The sequence below is a fragment of the Bombus flavifrons genome, chromosome 1 (genome assembly GCF_040668555.2).
Source record: "Bombus flavifrons isolate JBK064 chromosome 1, iyBomFlav1_principal, whole genome shotgun sequence".
In the NCBI taxonomy this organism is placed as follows: Eukaryota; Metazoa; Arthropoda; class Insecta; order Hymenoptera; family Apidae; genus Bombus; species Bombus flavifrons.
The window spans coordinates 11,571,619-11,589,973 of NC_138442.1; the positions used below are offsets into that span (position 1 = coordinate 11,571,619).

Below are 18,355 nucleotides of genomic sequence, written 5' to 3' on the forward strand. Positions count from 1 at the left end.
TACGATTGCATTTCCATAAATTGCAATGCTCGTCAGCGTATTGTTTATTTCCACGACGAATCGGCAAAACGAAATAAATATGCACCACTATGGAAACAGTATTATATCTTTTCGTACATTACTCATAGCTGTTATAAATTTCTCTGACATAAATCGTAGAAAATATGGGTTATCGACACGATGTGCGAAAAATGATTTTAATATTCTTTCTTTAACTAAATATCGTAATCTTCAGTCGATTCTACATTATTTCAACAAGCATTCGCAAAGTAGGAGCAAGAATCGCGTGCAGCTGTTGCACCTTCTAATTATTTCAAATAAAAGAAGAACGAATGGAGGGAACTGCAACATCTTAAATGGCAACAAAGTTTAAAAGACCATCGATCACGCTAGCGCGTCAAACAAAACTCGACAATTTGCGCCGTTTTCCAAACAACGTATCCACTCTCGTTTCCGAACCGTGTGCACGCAGAGAAACAATTTTCACCCGAATTTGCCGCGTATTCATCGTTACCGTTTCTGTTGTTGGAATTTTTTTTCCCACCTCGTTTAGAATTTTGATAAATTCCAGACCACTCAAAAACCACGTCAAATTTCAACAAAAATAGAAACAATGAGCGTAATACTGAAATATAACTGTTAACAATTCGATAATTATTCGCCTATAATTTTATACAATTTTCTGGACGATGATATAAAGAATTTACATTAAATAATACGTAATACATCATTAAAATTATTATACTGTATTATCTTGACTTATTTGCTGACATGAAAAATATGTTTTCACCATGAGTATACTTTTAAGTATTTCATAATTTGATGAACTAAAAATGTCAAATGATTCTTTACTGATCCTTTTTGCCGATAGATTTGATTAACAAAGTAATATGGTTCTAAAGATGGTTCTTTGTGTTTTAAAATTAATTTGCAACAATTTTCTAATTCATTAAAATTATCCTGTAAAATCCTGCTAGCTGTAAATTCAATTGTACAATTCTTCTTACAAAGCAAGTTAGTATTCATTCCCATACATTTAAGATTAAGACTATCAAACTTGTCGAAATGATGAATTTTAGACCTTTTGTTTTCTCAGTTGCTACAAATATGCTAGAACTACTGCAAAATTAACGATGATTTTTATCGAGATAAGAATATAATTATAATCATCTATGTGAATATATTTAGACACACGCCAGACTAAAATAATATAAAAATGCAATCCTAGCGTCAACTAACATTCAGACAGTAAGAATCAAATAATTGTGCCACAACGGAAGATAACAGAATGTGACCATAAACGATCAGAATCAACGTGGATCAGCGATCTTAAAAGCGCGTTCCATCGTGAATCATTAATTCCAATTGGACGCGCTTCTTCCGGCACTTTCGCTCTCGCGTGAAACACATTTTCCCCGGATGCTCCGGACCTCGTCACGATTTTCATCCGTGGCCCCCGAGCAAATAACTCGACAGAAACTGACCGTGGCAGCGGTAGGTAGCGCGCCAATGAAATCCCGCGGGTTCAATTTTTTTCCCCCGACCTCGTTTCTCTTCGATCCACCTTTCCCAACGAGCGATTCTTCCGCATTTTACATTCTCTCCTCCTGGTTGCCCGTGACACAATACACACGCACGACCGACCACGAAATTGCACATAGCCGCGAGACCTTTCCCTCTTCCCGAGTGTTTTATATTTCTTCCTCCTTTTTCCCTCTCTTTCTTCCAATTTTTTTTTCTCCGTGGCTATCCCTCTTTTTTTCCCACCGTTTCGACCATTCGAAATCCCTCTGTCGGACTGTTTCGTTCACCACGTTCGTTTCATTTTGCCTGCCACGGTCCGAGCCTCTTTACGCGGAATCATAACTTCCCTAACGACGCGGTAAACAGTGTGTAACCAATCGTACAGACAGCTGAAACCGAAACCATGGATCACAACGTCGATTTTCTTCGCATTTTTCAACGAAATGGAGCTTTCGAGCGACCCTCGATGGAAGGATTTATTATCGCAATGATAGCTCGATATATAGAGTAGCATTTGAAATGATGCATGGTGGAATAGAATTTGAAGTCAATACATACGATGTTGTTACGACCTTATATCGATGACAACCTGAACTGGATATTTTTATATTTTTAATAGTACAAATGCACGTTTCTGTATATTTGATTGAAGATATAGATATTACCAAAGTTGTGTCATTAATTTGGTACTAATTGTAATTGTACTTATGCTGTCGTTGTAGTGTTATTAAAATAATGTATCAATTATGTGCATTGATTTTTGGTTAGTACAGAATCACGCAGAATGCCGCTATTTTTAGACTATTTCCAACAGAAATAATGAAGATCCTGCCAGTGCTATAAGCTGGAAGATCCTTTCGACCTTGACCTTTTCACCCAAAGGTTCTATTTAGTCCCGCTGATCTTGCAAATTTAATAGCAAATAACGTGTCATAATGTGTATAGTCGTCAAAGTAGCAAAAATTGACATTCCATCGCAGAAAATATTCTTTATGGACTTGACGACTGGAAAATGAGAAATCAGTTCACTGGTTCACATTTTCTAGACCCACTTGCCATTGATTTTTCTTCTAAATGCGTTTTGTGGCTTCATTAAATCATCGTTTAATGTAAAGAAATCTCATAGCGATAACAACATTAGAAAAGAACACGTAATTTTATATAGTTAACTTTTTCGTAATGCACACACCGTTATAAACTTCTGCAAATATTTCATTTTTTATGGAGAATTGCGTGCCACAAAGCAAGTATGGTTTACCCGTAACGAGCCACTGGACGATCGTTATTAGTAATATAACAGTATGGTGTAATCGAAAGCCACGCAAATTAATTTAATTCCATCGATCGCTTATTAATTATAGACAATTACGATAACATTTATTTGCGGCGTACAAGTAAACAGGACGGCATTTAGCTGTGGTCGAACGAATATCAGCGTGTAAACGTTCGGAATACTCGACCACGGGAGGAATCGATAGAAAACGAAAACAAACAGTATCCAATATAAACACGTGTACTAATAACTTTTTAATTATCGTCAAATCATTAAATTAGAATCGAACCAATGCATCGAACTTATTCTACAAATGGAAAGGTAATATTTACGCACTAAAATGCACAAATTGTTGTTCTTGCTATAAAATTTAATAGGAATTTTGTAAGAACAGATTGCTTGCAAATAAATGGAAAATTTATAGAAATATTTAAAAAACCAAATTTCTATATGAGCAAATATTTTCCTATTTCTTAAATAAATCTTACGATATACTTAAAATTCGATTAAATCAATTCTATAAATATTTCTAATCACCCAACATGATTGCCAATAAGTGAAGCTAACCAAAAGCCACAATGATATTTAATCCGCATTAATTATCAAACAAAGTATATAAACTAGACTAATCTGACCATAATGTTATTTATGTATTCACAGGAAACTACAGTTTAAAAATTCACAAAATACACGTAGTATCCAAAATTGTATAAAATATTCGAAGTACAATGTCCTTTATAATATTTGATAGATGAAAAGTAAATTTTTCTTTAGCTTTCATTCCCTTAGGTATATTCAGAAAAATATCAAATTACATAAACACCCACGACCTATTAAAAACCCATTGGAATTAAAATAAGATACTCCAGAATTTGGCGATAAGTTGTCGAAAGCCAGCAGAGCGTAAATAAGTAATCGTAATAACTTTCATACATCATATTTGCTCTTCCTTTCATTTTATCCTCATGTTTACCCTCTATCGCTGCACGCGTACGAATAATTTCGACGTTCTATAAATACAGGCGTCATCGTGGGAGAGCGCGTCGTTTCGCGAACACAGGGATTGAAAGTTTCTTCGCTTCTCGTGACTGCGCGCCACGTCCTCGTCCTAGTCGTCGCGCGAATTAACCGTTTCGACGTTGAATATGCTTCTTATATCTGGAGTGGATTCGTCACGGGGACTCGAATGAAATTATAGAAGTTTCTGGGTGAAACTTTTCCGCCTTCTGCGTTTCGCTGACTTCCTGAATGAAATTTATGGAAGAGAACGCTCGTGACCAACAGTCAATTTCCCTGTCTTATTTCTTCTCGTAAACTGATCATGATGTTTAATGTATCGTACAAAGCGACGGTGAATGAACCTGTAGATTCAATTAGAGCCCAAAACATACTTGGTTGAGCTTTGGAATCATCGAATGAAAGGGTGACGTTGTAAGTATGATACCATTTGATAGATTTCAATAGTATGAGTCAATGTTTTTATCGTTGTCTTCTTAATATAAATTGATCATCAAGGCGACGTTGAATGAGCCGATAAATTGAATTATACGTAGGAAAATCTGCGCTCAAGTGGTGAGCTATAGAAATCTAGAATAAAAGGACTGACGATATTGTTTGATATAATTCAGTAGTACGAATCAATGCTTGCATGGTTGACTTCTTCTTTTTCACAAATTGATCATCAAACTGACGTTAAGTGAACTTAGATAAATCCAATGATGCCTTGTAATGTGAAATCTGCGGATGACAGCGTTGAAGAAGATGGTACATTTCGATAGATTTTTTATAGATTTCAGTAGTACGAGTCAATGTTACCGCCGTTACCTTCTTTGTAACTTATTCATTGTAGATATAGATATCGTAGATCTATCGTAGATATGATAAGTGTATATTTTCAATTGTTGAGAATAAATTGTTGTAAATGGCGACCAATGATACGCAATGTTGCCGCATAAATTACCAACTAGACTCTAGAGTATATATAGGGAAGATATAGTTACGCTGCGAAGCGAAGAAAATGAATTTTGTAAGTTGTGGGTTTCTGGAGTATCGTAATCAGGCAGGAACGTAACCAGTAGACGAGGGGCGAGCGCAGAGCTGTCATGGGGGTGTTTCCACGTAAAATGGACGATTGCATGCCTCGCGGTGGTTGCATGCGAAGAATTTGCGGCCATGCCAACCGTGCGCTGCATCGATGATGCGCTAGAAGTACGTTTGACACACGCTGTCGGCGACGGTCTATCGATCGAGTTATTACTTCACCGTATACACGATAGTGTGAGGTGTACATTTACGTTAATCGTAATGCGTATAGAGTTACGTTTAATCTACGTGTTTGGTCTCGATTACACGCGATACTGTGCAATACGTCATAATATGCAACGTATGAACCGTTCAAAAGCACTGATGATTAACTTTCTAAAATAGGAAATAAAGTAGAATGACGATATTACAACTATTATTTCGTATAATCTGTTTCGAAACTTACGATTCTTTATATCACATTTTCCGCTAAATGAATATATGAATCTTTTTTTATCCTCAACACAATATCGTATAACAATATAATAATAATGTAAAAAACAGATACAAATATCAGTATTTCTTTAAAAGAATGAAATTAAAATTACCAATTTATTCTTTTTATACGTCCATCTCTTTCCATTTCCCTGGAAATGCGTTACGTTTGCTGTCATGCGCGTGTGCTTCTGATTTATATTTTAAATAAATAATCACGAACGTGAGAAGAGCAGGATTTATTAGATAGTGTAGAATTTCGCGTGGAACCCACACGAATGAGTTCACCGCATTCGTGCAACGGTACAAGGAAATTAAACACGGCTGGCGCGCGTGTTTTGTGTTTCGGCGTTGTTTTCAAACAGATATAGGAAATGTTTGCCGCATGCTCTTTGGGGATCCGGCTGGAAACAACGGATATTGAATCATGATTTAGCTGATGTGAAAACCGATCTTTCGTATCACTGAATGTAAACGGGTAAGTGCACCTCGGTAAATCTCTTCGGTAAACGAGAGGGGACAGAAAACGAAACCAAAGAAAATCACCGACTAGTGGTGTACATACCACACGTGAATTTTCAGATATGTTCTCAGTTATGTTAACATTACAACCACCAGTGTGGTCAAAATAAACAATTCGTAATTTTTTATAGAAACGTTATGAATCTATAGTAGCATATTTTGGAGGATTTGTATGATTCTTTGAAAAATGTATGAATAAAAGTTTGTTGTTTTCTATACATTATCTTACGCATGTACTTTTTACATGGATTTCTTTCGTATACTTCATGCTGTAGGAGACAGTTCTAATATCAAACGATAGCTATCATTTACTATATTACAAAATACTAACCTGTGAAAGGTATAGCGGTTATCTTATCACGTAGACAAAAATCTTCAGAAGATAGAAAAACTGATATTGGCTATATTTACATATGTACGACTTCTCATGATATATTTTCAAATTACCATAAGAATGAAAATTCCTAAGAACTGGTAAACCCCACCGATGAAGAAACTCCATCTATCTGGATTCCATTCTATCCCATTGCCAGTTCTGAAATCCATAAGTACCTGAGAAAGTACATCACGCTTCGCTTAACAATTTGCATGAAACAGTCCGGTATTCAGGAAACTTCTGTTTTCCGGAACGGATCAACAAAAACCTCTTGGCATTCATAAAGCTGGCAATGAAAGATCTAAATGAGAGAAAGCACTCGTACGCGAGGGTGAAAAAAAAAAGACGCGTGGATCGATACGTAAATGAACGGTGCTTCATCGCGAGGAACGTTGTACGCTGGACGTGGCGCATCGTTGAAGTGGCGTCACGTTGTTCGACGCCCGCTAAACATCAAAAGAGGTCCCTTAAATAAATAACAAACGTCGATGGCGACGTCGTGGCCGCGGTGAATGCGCTGTCCTGCGAGTCGCGATCGATGATATTAACGCTTCCAATGGAAAATGCATATTGCGGCCAGTTATTTGGGTCAGAAGCGGATATTCGACGCGTGGATCGCGATGACGCTATTATCCAGCCAACAAGACCGATCCTACACTTTCGAACGTGTTTCCCATGAAATAAGATTTCAGTGTGGAATTTTTGTAAAAATAGAAAGTCGTTGATGGCATTGTATCGCGGAATTTCATCGAATGGGTGGCTACTTGAGGAAAGCTGGTGTGCTTCGACGCAGCTGCAACCATTCGAACCTGGAGAATACGATACTTCCACGCTATTCTTTCTACCTGCCTCATTTGTACTATTTCCCTTTTTATTTGGAAATTGGCCGGATACCTTGCTTTGTGGCCGTACGAACATTATTACCTTCCTTTAACAAGCTTTTAACGGCTTGTTTAAACTTACGGCTTCTTGCTGGAAATTCGTTGCAACTAGCTTCTGTCCTTAATTAAAGGAAGATAGAATATATAATGAAAGCACAACGAAAAAACGCAAACGATGGAAAGTCACATGCTTTGTTCCTCATATGAGGGAAATTTTAAAATTCCGTATCTTGTCGACCGATTATGTATTACCAAAACTGTCTTTTTATTTTGGTTATATGGTTCTTTTGAAAATATTTACATAAAAGATATTGGTTTCTCTCGGAAGTATGGTTTTTCACAAAACTTCATGGATTCTTTATCCATTGCTAAAAGGCTTATAACATGTCTTTGAACGGAATATGTTACTCCTCTATACCAAAGTACATCTTTTTGAATACTAAATAACATCAATATAAAAGAATTACCAAAATGTCACTTAATATATTTTTCATTTGTAATTTTTCTACACGATGTATGATATTAATAATATTCGATTTTACTATGTACGAATGGCAGAGTAATTTCGAATGAGATGCTGAAATACAAATAACAGCAAAGTTTAGATTTAACTCTAAGGGTTGCATGGTATTTGACCTGAATTAATAACTTAATACTGTTATATTAATCCATATGAAGATCACAGAAGAAGTCACTCATTTCATTTTATCTACATACACATACCAGATGTGTAAATATGAACCCGGAAATTTTGTATAGAAAATACACGTTTATTGTATGAAAATAATTAAAAATATTTTATTCGAAGTATTGCTCATCGCTAGCTATACATTTTTCCCACCTGTCTGGCAATTGGTGGATGCCACGCCAAGAAAACTGTCGCTCTTTTGAGACAAACTAGTCATCGAGCCATTTTCGTACATTTTCGTAAGAAGTGAAGTGCTGGTCAGAAAGTGCGTGTCCCATCGATGCAAATAAATAGTAATCGGACGGAGCCAAGTCTGGTGAGTAAGCCGCGTGCGAAAGTATTTCCCAACTGAACGCTTCGATCGTTTCCTTGACCGGTTTTGCTGTATGCGATGGTGCATTATCACGAAGCAAAATTGCTTTGTGTTGCCTTTTTTGATATTCTGGTCGTTTTTCACGCAAAGCTTGATTCAAATCGATCATTTGTTGTCGGTAGCGCTCAGTATTAACGGTTTCGCCAGGTTTTAACAGCTCGGTGGTCTTTTTCGGTGGTCTTGCATGTTCTTCGTTCCTCGCGTCAAAATTGCCACTTCTGAATTTTTTAAACCACTCAAAGCACTGTGATTTACCAAGAGCATGCTCACCGTAAGCTTCGACAAGCATTCGATGCGATTCTGCAGCAGTTTTCTTCAAATGGTAATAGAAAATCAATGCTGTCCGCAAATCGTAGTTTGCAGGCACAAAATTTGACATGTTCAACGCTATTACAAACTATGCTGTCGTATGAAACTTGTATTGTTCTGAGTCGAATATGTTTGTGAGGTGTCAACAAAGATTTTTGGCATCAATGACGCAGTTTAGCGATAACTACATTATCAGCTAGGCCCATCTATAGGCAAATTCCGGTTTCATACTTACAGACCTGATACATATAATAATATAATATGCTTAATTTTCTGCAACTTCAGAACCATCCTGCAGTTATATCAACACTGTTCGATTATTAATTCGGACTAATACGAATTAAAGTATTAAAGTATCTAACGTATTAGGATGTATCTAAATTAGCGATAAGTGTGGCGATTCTGATCGAGTAGTTGGAATGTTAAACAATAACCAGTCCGATTTAACGTCGGCATGATAGATTTTAAACGATTTCGGGCTTGGTACTAATTCATTCCACCTCAACAGCGTATAAATTATACTACGCATTTGCGCTACTATGCTCTTTATCATCCGAATCTCTGTCCCATTTTCCGACGCACCTCGCCGTAATTGCGACACAAATTTTCGAGGAACGCTAATTAGGGAAGCCAACTTAGAGAAGAACAATCTCGTTCTTCGCTTTTAAGAATGAACTAAAGAAGAATGATCATTCCGTGTAAGGGTTTACGTAAAAATAACGTCATAGCTTCAAGGGAACCTTCGACGTAGCTCGATAGAAGAGAAAAAGAGAGAAAGAAGGTAGAAAGAGGAGAGAAAGTACATCGAGCACAGTGTGTCGGGTTTCTCCTTAAATCTTCATTTCTATAAATCCGTTTTCTCGTTCCGCGGCTCGAATACAATGGCCGGAGCCGGTCTCGAGGCAAGTCGGGATTCGTATTAATGATCCTTTGATTCTGAAACCAGTGCGGGTTTCATTCAGCCGGGCCAGAATGTACCGTCGGGAACAAGAGAATTAATATCGTGAAAAATTCGTCAGTCGTAGGCGGCACTATCGATGAAACAGCTTCCCAAGTGGCCTGGTGATTTCGTAATGGGCAACCGCATTTTCCTAGTCGGTAGATCGATTAATTTCAGCTTATCGCGCGCATCTGTAATTGGTGGAATTTATACGAACAAGTTCTCTCTGGGTTATTTCAATTGATGTAAAACGAAGACAGTGCCAGTTTGAAACGAACGTCTACGTTACGATCGTTTAATGTTGATTGTGATAATTACGGTTTTAGAAGATCGTTTTATATTAGGTATATTGCTTGGTTAAGACTGATGGGCAGATAAGTAAATGGAAAGTCTATTTTCGATAGAGAAGCTGTCACAGAGTTTTTAAAAGCGCGAGAGTGTAAATAGAAACGTCCATGCAAACTTGACAGAAAACGTTTGGAAGGAATCGATTAGCGGATTTAACGTGCAATCAGTCACTTACGTGGTTATGCCTGGACGTTGATATGTTATTTCGACTATCAACATTCGAAGTGATCGATATTTGTCGAATTTTATCCTTCGAATTTGTACAGTCCAATATTTAGACATTCAACGGTTCAAGAATTTCAGCTTTCAAAAACTTAAAGGGTCAAAAATGTAACTGGATTCTACATTCTCTTGAAAAGGTCCGTTCTCTATTAATACATTTCTCCACCATCACAAGAACTATCTTAAGAACCACAGACTCCCTCTATCCTTCGATCCCAATCAAACTTAACGAAATAAAAAGGATCCCTTACACTATCACAAATCTTTATACTAACCACTTTACTTTTTACAACTCGTACTCGTTTCCAGATCCGCACGGTAGCGCTGATCCATCAAACGTCTACAGCTCAAACGTCTATAGCGTGTACTGTTTGCCTTCCTCTCGCGAGGAAGAGTACAAAAGTTCACGGTAGCAGCCTTTGCCACACCTACAGGTGTAAACCTATAAGCGAGGATCACCGATCTTAGATTTCGCTTAAGATTTACGAGGCTTTCCACTCCGCGAGTCGTCCTCCTCTCCAGCTGCTGCTTCTCTATCCGCTCGTTTGCTGTATCTTCTTCGAGAGCCTCCCTCGCACTCTCTCTCTCTCTCTCTCTCTCTCTCTCTGTATCTGCGCCACTACCATGCAAATTTATACAGCAAATAGTAATCCCTCCCCATCGTTCGGAATAAATCTACCCAGCCAGCGACATATCAAAGACGTAAACCCTTTCTCAGGTTTCCTAGCGCGTGGACGTGCTTGAAATATCGCGTCGCTAAGAAACAGCGTCATTTCTGTCTTGTTCCCCTTGTTTTCCTATCTTCGACCTTCTCATTGTCGCTTTCTCTGTTGCTCTTCGCGCCTTCTCTTTCGTCTTTTCACTCTGATCGTTTTTCTCTTTGGTTTTCCCTTTTGCTCTTTTTTCTTCTGCTCTCTTGACGTCTCGAGTCGACGATACCGATTGGCGACAAGTCGATGGCTCGATGTTTTAGGGTAATGGAAGTTTGTACTCCATTCGAAGAAACGAGGTGATTCTTTCTCGTTAATTCATGATCCAGGGCGAACTGTATATTTGTTTCGCTGGCTTTCTCGCATTTTCTTTCGATTGTTTTTATAATATATTAGGTTGTAACATTATACCTGTTTTATTCTTTTCATTTATATAATAAATACAAAAACTGACGGAATTTACGTGACACCACAATAGCATATGTAAATCAGAGAAAAAATATTATAAGTAGACCGTGGATATTGATGGGAAACCAAATTTTGATGAGCTGTTAAAGAAATAGGTTTTACGCAAAGATAGATTTTACCTACTAAATATTACAATAATTGCTATATTTTGAATATTCCATGTATTTCTGCATATTATGTGCAGTCTGCGCAGTTTTACAGCTAAATCCAATAATATATATCCCATGATCCGTGAGAATGAAATTTAGAACAATTTTGATCAAGCGTAGACGAATATTTGAGGAAGGAGAATTTGGTAATTCTATTTTTGATTCTCCCTTTTTTGTCTGATGATGATTTTGTCTCAATGGCGAACCATCGATTTGGGTTACTGATTAATTCACCGAGCGATTGAAAGCTTCTGTTTCCAGAATCTTCTGGATATACTATATATACATATACATACATATACATTCATATACATATACATATATATACATTCATTTATTTTTAAAGGCTATTATTTTCCTAATTTATCAATTCTCTGCTTTTTTCTTTTCATTATGACAATTTTCAACATGTAGCTATATACAGAATTTGAATAATGGAAGTAAGATACCACATAATGTGTGTAAAATGTGGTGAGACTCGTTCTATAAAAACATTTATTAGCGACTCTGATGTAAATCAGCATTATTTCTTTCAAAATAGTCCCACTGGGAAACCGTTCATTTGGAACTATTACTGGAAGTAGAGTGGAAGTATACAGTATCCTACAAAAGTCTTACACGAACTAATTCAATGGAGATACTGAAGATACTTTCTTTTATCTTAAATCTGCTGTTGCCTCTTAAGAAACGTCTAATTCAGAAATCGTTGATAATTTGTTAAACAGATATCGATTAATTTAAAATAAGTAATGAGTACAGATTGTTTATCATATTTTGACGATGTTGATAGTTATTGAAATACAATTATCATCTCATCATCTTTTAGACACTTTTTATATACAACACTATAGATAAGATAATTAAACTGACCTAATTTTGTTAATGCCTATAGACAATCTTAGCACCTAAATCTCGGTCGATGACTAAAATTAGTGCTCATGGATATTTGAGTATTATTTATTAAAATATTTCCTATATAACATTGTAACGATAAAAAAAGAGAAGAAGAGGGAAGAAAAAGAAACACGTTTTCCCCTGATTTACTGACAGGTTTATCAATAAAGTTACCTTAACAGACGTATGTCTTAAACATCAGAATAATGGAGGTCAGGTCAGGGGCTATATTTGTACGAATTTAGACGAAAACTTTTGAAAGTTAAATCACACTGAAGTCACAACAATTACTTCCATCGAAGTTAATTGACTTCTGCAGAATAAAATACAAATCGTGTAACCAATTCTGGTAACAAAACGGGCATCTGTCAATTAAGAAACTCAATTTATAAAATTAAGACAATGAACTTGGTCAATTTAATTATGAAGTGGCATTGTTGCATTTCATGTATGAAGGTAGCTCGTCACGTTCGCTTCACGCATTTATTTCATAGTTTTATTCTTATTTCTTTTCGATGAACGAAAAATTTAAATTTAGCGCGCAGTAGTTTCACATTGCGAGAACATTTCTAAATACTACACCAAACCGACTAAATAAAGTAACTTGGTGAAGATCCGAAAGAACGAAGAGCTCGGTACAGTGCGTTTCGGTCATTGAATCTTTCTACCCAAAGATATCTGACGTAGCCAACGAGACAAGCACGATATTCGATTCGAACTAAATTTATCGGCCACATGAGTTATTTCAACTAAGGAAATAATTTCATTTTTACCGTTATCAATGCTTCCACGTAGTTACCATTTTATCCCGTGATGTATCTTTCCAATCCATCCTCGTTCTTTCTCCTAAGTCACTTAATCATCGTCCTTATCTCTGACGATTCGAAGTATAGTAAGTATTATATGAAAATTGTTGTTCTGAAATATTTGTATTTAGTATTAAAAAAGAACGATATTTGATCTTTAACAGAGGAACCATCGCCGTGACAGATTTAAAATTTAAATTAGGATATTTCGTTGGAATTATTTGCTGCATAGACAATCTGTTCTCTTTCACTTTTTTGTTTTTTTTTTTTTTTGTTTTTTTTCGCGTAGATTATATGATAAATTTATACCAGTAGAATATGAATATTTAAGTGGTCAGAGTTTGGGAATTTTTAATCAAAGTCCAGGATAAACCTTTTTAATATCTATTTTTCGGAAGTATTTTTAATAAGGAATATGTGACGATTTTATCAAAAGAAATAGCTTTTTTATTACGATTTATTTGTTTGAATTCAAACTTTCCATCGATGATCTTCGAGTACCATGGTTGGAGAAGAAGAAAGTTGAAGGGAAATAGATCAATATTTTCTTCAATTTTGTGACAGAACTTTCCTGCATATGCTTACAATTTATGACAAACCCATAAGCCTGTTAGCAAAGAGAACTAAAAATTCTTTAACTTTGCTTCAAATTTTATAAAATTATCAAAGCTGTCCATAAAAATTCCCTCGTTAGTCCTACAAGATTGTAAGAAATATTAGTTTCTAAATGTTAACCGTATAAAAACATCCATAATAGTCAAATAGGTAGATTTTTAATTTAAAATAAATGATAATAAAGCGGTGCGTATGTATCCTGAAAAAATCGCATGTCCCAGAAAATTCACGATTAATATAGAATATTGTACACATAAATGACCAAAACGATCTTCTCATAAAACACAGGTGTGTGTAAATACAATTTTATTTATCCTCGAAGACATTCGGCAGCGGATTTCGGCGAACAGAAGAAACAGCTGCACTCTATGACACGCTTACCCCGTGCACGTACCTTTTTTCCCCCCTATATATCCAATGGCTAAATACCCTGGAAAACGCGAACAAATTTCGGCCAGTTTCCGTGAGAATAATTAAATTCGATCGTTGAATAAATTTTCATTGTAATGTGCCACAGCCGCGGGAACGTATCGAATTTAAATCACTTTCACCGGGCGTAAAATTCATACGCGCAATATACGCTAAATTCTTTAAATGGCCATTTTAAAACTACCGCGACGACGAAAAAAAAGAAGAAAGAAAGAGAGACGGCGTATAATGAGAGGACAGAGGAACGCGAATGAAAATGAAAAAGGAGAGAAAATTTTTTTTAACGCGTACGTGCAATCGGCAGTGGCTTAATCGAAATTTTCTCGTTCGCCGGAATGGCGTTTTACCTTGGATCAGAGACTCATTTTTTTTTTTTTTTAATCTCAGGAGGATATTCAGCGCGAATGCGACACCGTGTCTCGCGTGCAATCACCGTCGATGGTAATGGGACACCATACGCCAGTTTATCGGCATCAATGACCCGTAATTATAATTAAACGTTAATCACGTAGAACCAGATTCCGCGTGTGCGTCAGGTTGGATTCGATTGCCTGGTATTACGCTGGAAATAAAAATTCAAAAGAGCGAATCGTGGAGGGTAGCAGGAAACGAGGGTGAGGGAGAAAGAGACGAAGATGTGTTCGATGTTGGGAGGATGGAAAACGCGTTGGTTCTGGTCAACATCCACGTATTTTGCAGTCGTTCCACGTTGGTTCTTGTAGAAGCGCTTCTACGACGAGAATCGAACACGTTTGTGAGAATAATAACGTGACTCGAGCGAACAGCGTTTTTCTTGGTCGAGATGAGGAAGCATGTGAAGAGAACTTGCTGAGCAAACAGTTAAATGTATTCTGTTGAAAGAAAAATAATTAATATTAGAATTATAGTCAAAATGATCAATCAGGAATTTTTGATAGAAATTTTATGTGTTTGTCACGATGATATTCTGAGAATTTGAATCATCTTTTATAATCTATATAAACAAGAACTCGTTTTTCTCTTTCGCATTATGTATTTTCTCGTATATAATATTTTGATTTCTCTAATACAAGATTATTACTTTTACTAGCAGAAGAAATACGTAAATCACGATGTTGAAAATTATTTTTGTCTCAAGAAAATTTTGTTTTACGATTATGTACAGCAATGATATAAAGAATTCGTTATTATCTTTATTTTATTGTGAAAGTATTAATTGTGGTTAAAATAGAAGTTGAATTACGAACGTTCTATCTTTGACATGAAACCACCTGTAAGGTTTATTTTTTCATGTAGCTGTTTGTCAAATACAGGTACTTTCTCGGGCGCACGTTAATATTTTACTCATTCACTGACTGGATTTATGAACAGTCGCTTTAAGGGGTAACATTTAGTTGCTTGCAATTACGCTCTGCGGTAGATAGGCCGGGCAATGTTTTTGAAAATTTTGACCCAGAAAGGCCAGCTACTCGGCATAAGCAGAAAAATTTATGGATACAAATAAAATTTGTAACTAAAGGTTAATCTAACCGGTACGAGTGCAGAATTTTTCATTTTCAAATATCACAGATGGTGTTTCATAACTATTAATGAAATCACAATCTGTTAAAGAATACAAATTAAAGTTTACGAGACCGATAAAACGAGGAAAATTCCAGAAATATATAAAATTGTCGATGTTTGAGAATAATATTATTAGTTAACATTTGTAATGAATTATATATGTATAAATATAGGTAAAGATTTCCTGAAATGTGTTCAAAGAATTCTTTTAAAATGTGCGAACATTTCTTTAAAGATGTGCACAAAGATTTCTTACAAAGACATTTTCGAAAGAACATTCCAACTTTTCAGCAGTTTTGCCCTTATCTGTATTCGAGAGCTGCTCAAAATTTTCCTCGGCGTTCCGAACGACATGATAACTTTGGATCACGTTTTCTCAAAACTTTGTTATTTCTACCTATTCCATTCTGCAACAAATAACGGATTTCTGTCATTCGCTGATTAAAACGAACGCAAAATTTTCATTGAAACCTTAATTAAACGTCAAAGTTATTATTACAGGAGAGACTACACGAATGATACTTTTGATAATCCATGTCCAAAGTACTGGTTTTGTAATTTATTTTACTTTCAATCGATGATATGTAAATACACCCTAAGAAACAGAATATTTATGCAGAGTATTCATCTGTAGCAGAACATTACGTAATGTTAGGGAATTTCATTGAAAATTAATCATCGAGAAAAAGAACTCATTTCAGCGTCGCTTTCTTTGATCATTGAACTCGAATTATGAATGAACTCTTTGAGACCGAAGAAAATAGAACATCGATTTTTTCCCTGTGTCCCGTTTTAAATTTTAAAACAGTACCAGGCATAAATAACTCCTTTGAACTGCTTGCACAGAGGCGCAAACATAAATTCGAAACTCGGAACGAGAATAGAGGGGAAATTAAATGTTACTTCGTAATAAATAATCTTGTTTGGTTTTTGTCGTGACAGTATTACGTATTACCTTCGTGGCTTTTCGGACTGGCAGCCAAGCTTACGGAGAGTTGCATGTACGTATAAACCCTGCCTCACTCGTTGAATGCCGCCAGAAACTTTCGAAAACGGTAGGAACGGCGCGGCATTGGTTTTTCGAAAATTGCCGTCACGCCAAAATTTCACGCAAACTGCTGGGCTCGTCGCGGAATCACGAACGACACCAGGTCGATACTTTCGCCGATGACAACCTGCGAATTTGATTTACGATGAGGCTTCTTGCGTGAAAGTTAAATTTTTATCGTGACAACGAGTTTAGTTTACAATTTAAATAACAGAATGTTTCTTGATATTTGTAAATAATAAAATGTAGTATCAGATTGCAGACGCATTCAAATTGCAATTAATGAAATAAATTCTACATTGGCTTCTATTTCACGAATACAGTAGAACTCCATTTATCTGAAATCCATTTAGTGGAATGAAATTTTAGTTAATGTCCCATTAAGCGAAGTTATGTCGAATAAACTCGTTTGGACATGAACTGCTATTATGTGAACGAAAAATCATAGGTGAGGAAGATTGACGAACTCTCATTGTATGAACTTTGTCTCTCAACGAACTTAGATAAATGAAATTTTACAATTTATAAATATAGTTATTCCGTATAGAAACGTTCGAAACTTTGTCTGTCGATGAATTCCTGTATATGAAACTCTACCATAGATAAATACAGTTGTCCTTTAGAGAAACATTTAAAATTAAATTATCTCATAAAATACTTTTTTCTAAGGCATTAAACTTGTTTATTCGCGTTCTTATAAAAATTAGAATATTAAAATAACACGACCAAAATATATAAAAAGTTATTCAATAGCTCCAGCAAAATTTTCCGTTCGACGTTCCATTTAAAATTCCTATAAAAGAAAAATCGTAGCTTCGATTTCTTCATCTACAGCGACTACAAAAATTATTCGCACGCACTCTTATTTTATAACAAAGCGTTTCTTTCACAGGTTCTATACACATTTCATTTTCATTTGCAATTCAGTCTCATAACTACAAACTTTTGTAGCCGTATGAAAGTACTGCTAAATGATACGAAGTTTAATACACCTGAGCCTAATTAATTACTATGTAAGTGCTATAATAAGTACAACGGCATGACAAAACTTTTTGTCCCAACTGTACATTCGACGAAAAAGAATTTTAAAAAATAAGCTTCACTTTATACCTGTAACTTCGCTATCGACGACGGTTTAATCGTATCCCATTGACCAGAACCGCAACACTCGTTATAGAAGTGAACTGTCCACGCGTTCACACGCGAACATTCGTCGAGGTTACGTCGCGCGGCCCGCAACGGATTCACCTGACGCAATAATCCCGAGTGATGTACTTCCGCGGCGAATACCTCCGAGTAAACCGATTACCAATGGACTTGGCTGGAATAGGACGCCGATGATGAACTCGAGTGGATACGTGGTGGACGAATCGCGTGAAGTTATTCACGCGAGTGGCACTGGTCAAGGGAGATCGTTAGATCGTCCATTTAGTCTTCAGCGACTTGGATCAATAGAGAAATGAAAGTGATAAGTAAAGCATGAGCACTGCGAATGTTTCTTGCAAATATTTTATTAACATAGAGAAATGTAACTTGCTCGATGATTAGTTTTGTTCACTAAATATCATAACAAGTTTATTATTAGTTATATTTTCGTGTATTATACGAGGACTATACTTTAGGTACTTAGATGTATGTTTGCGTATTATGTACAATTTGGGAATTCTTACACTTTTAAACTCGCAATGAGTGCATCCGCAGTTTAATAACGAGGTTCTTTT

The 18,355-nt window shown here is 36.1% G+C and overlaps 1 long non-coding RNA gene across 1 annotated transcript; it reads right to left on the reverse strand.

Moving 5' to 3' along the window:
- Positions 1-13,807: 13,807 nt before the first annotated feature.
- Positions 13,808-17,884, reverse strand: LOC138181049 (uncharacterized). The gene is made up of 3 exons (XR_011173431.1): positions 17,745-17,884; positions 16,542-16,761; positions 13,808-14,895 (listed from the first exon to the last, which is right to left on the reverse strand). It is a non-coding gene; the product is annotated as an uncharacterized LOC138181049 (long non-coding RNA).
- Positions 17,885-18,355: the final 471 nt, after the last annotated feature.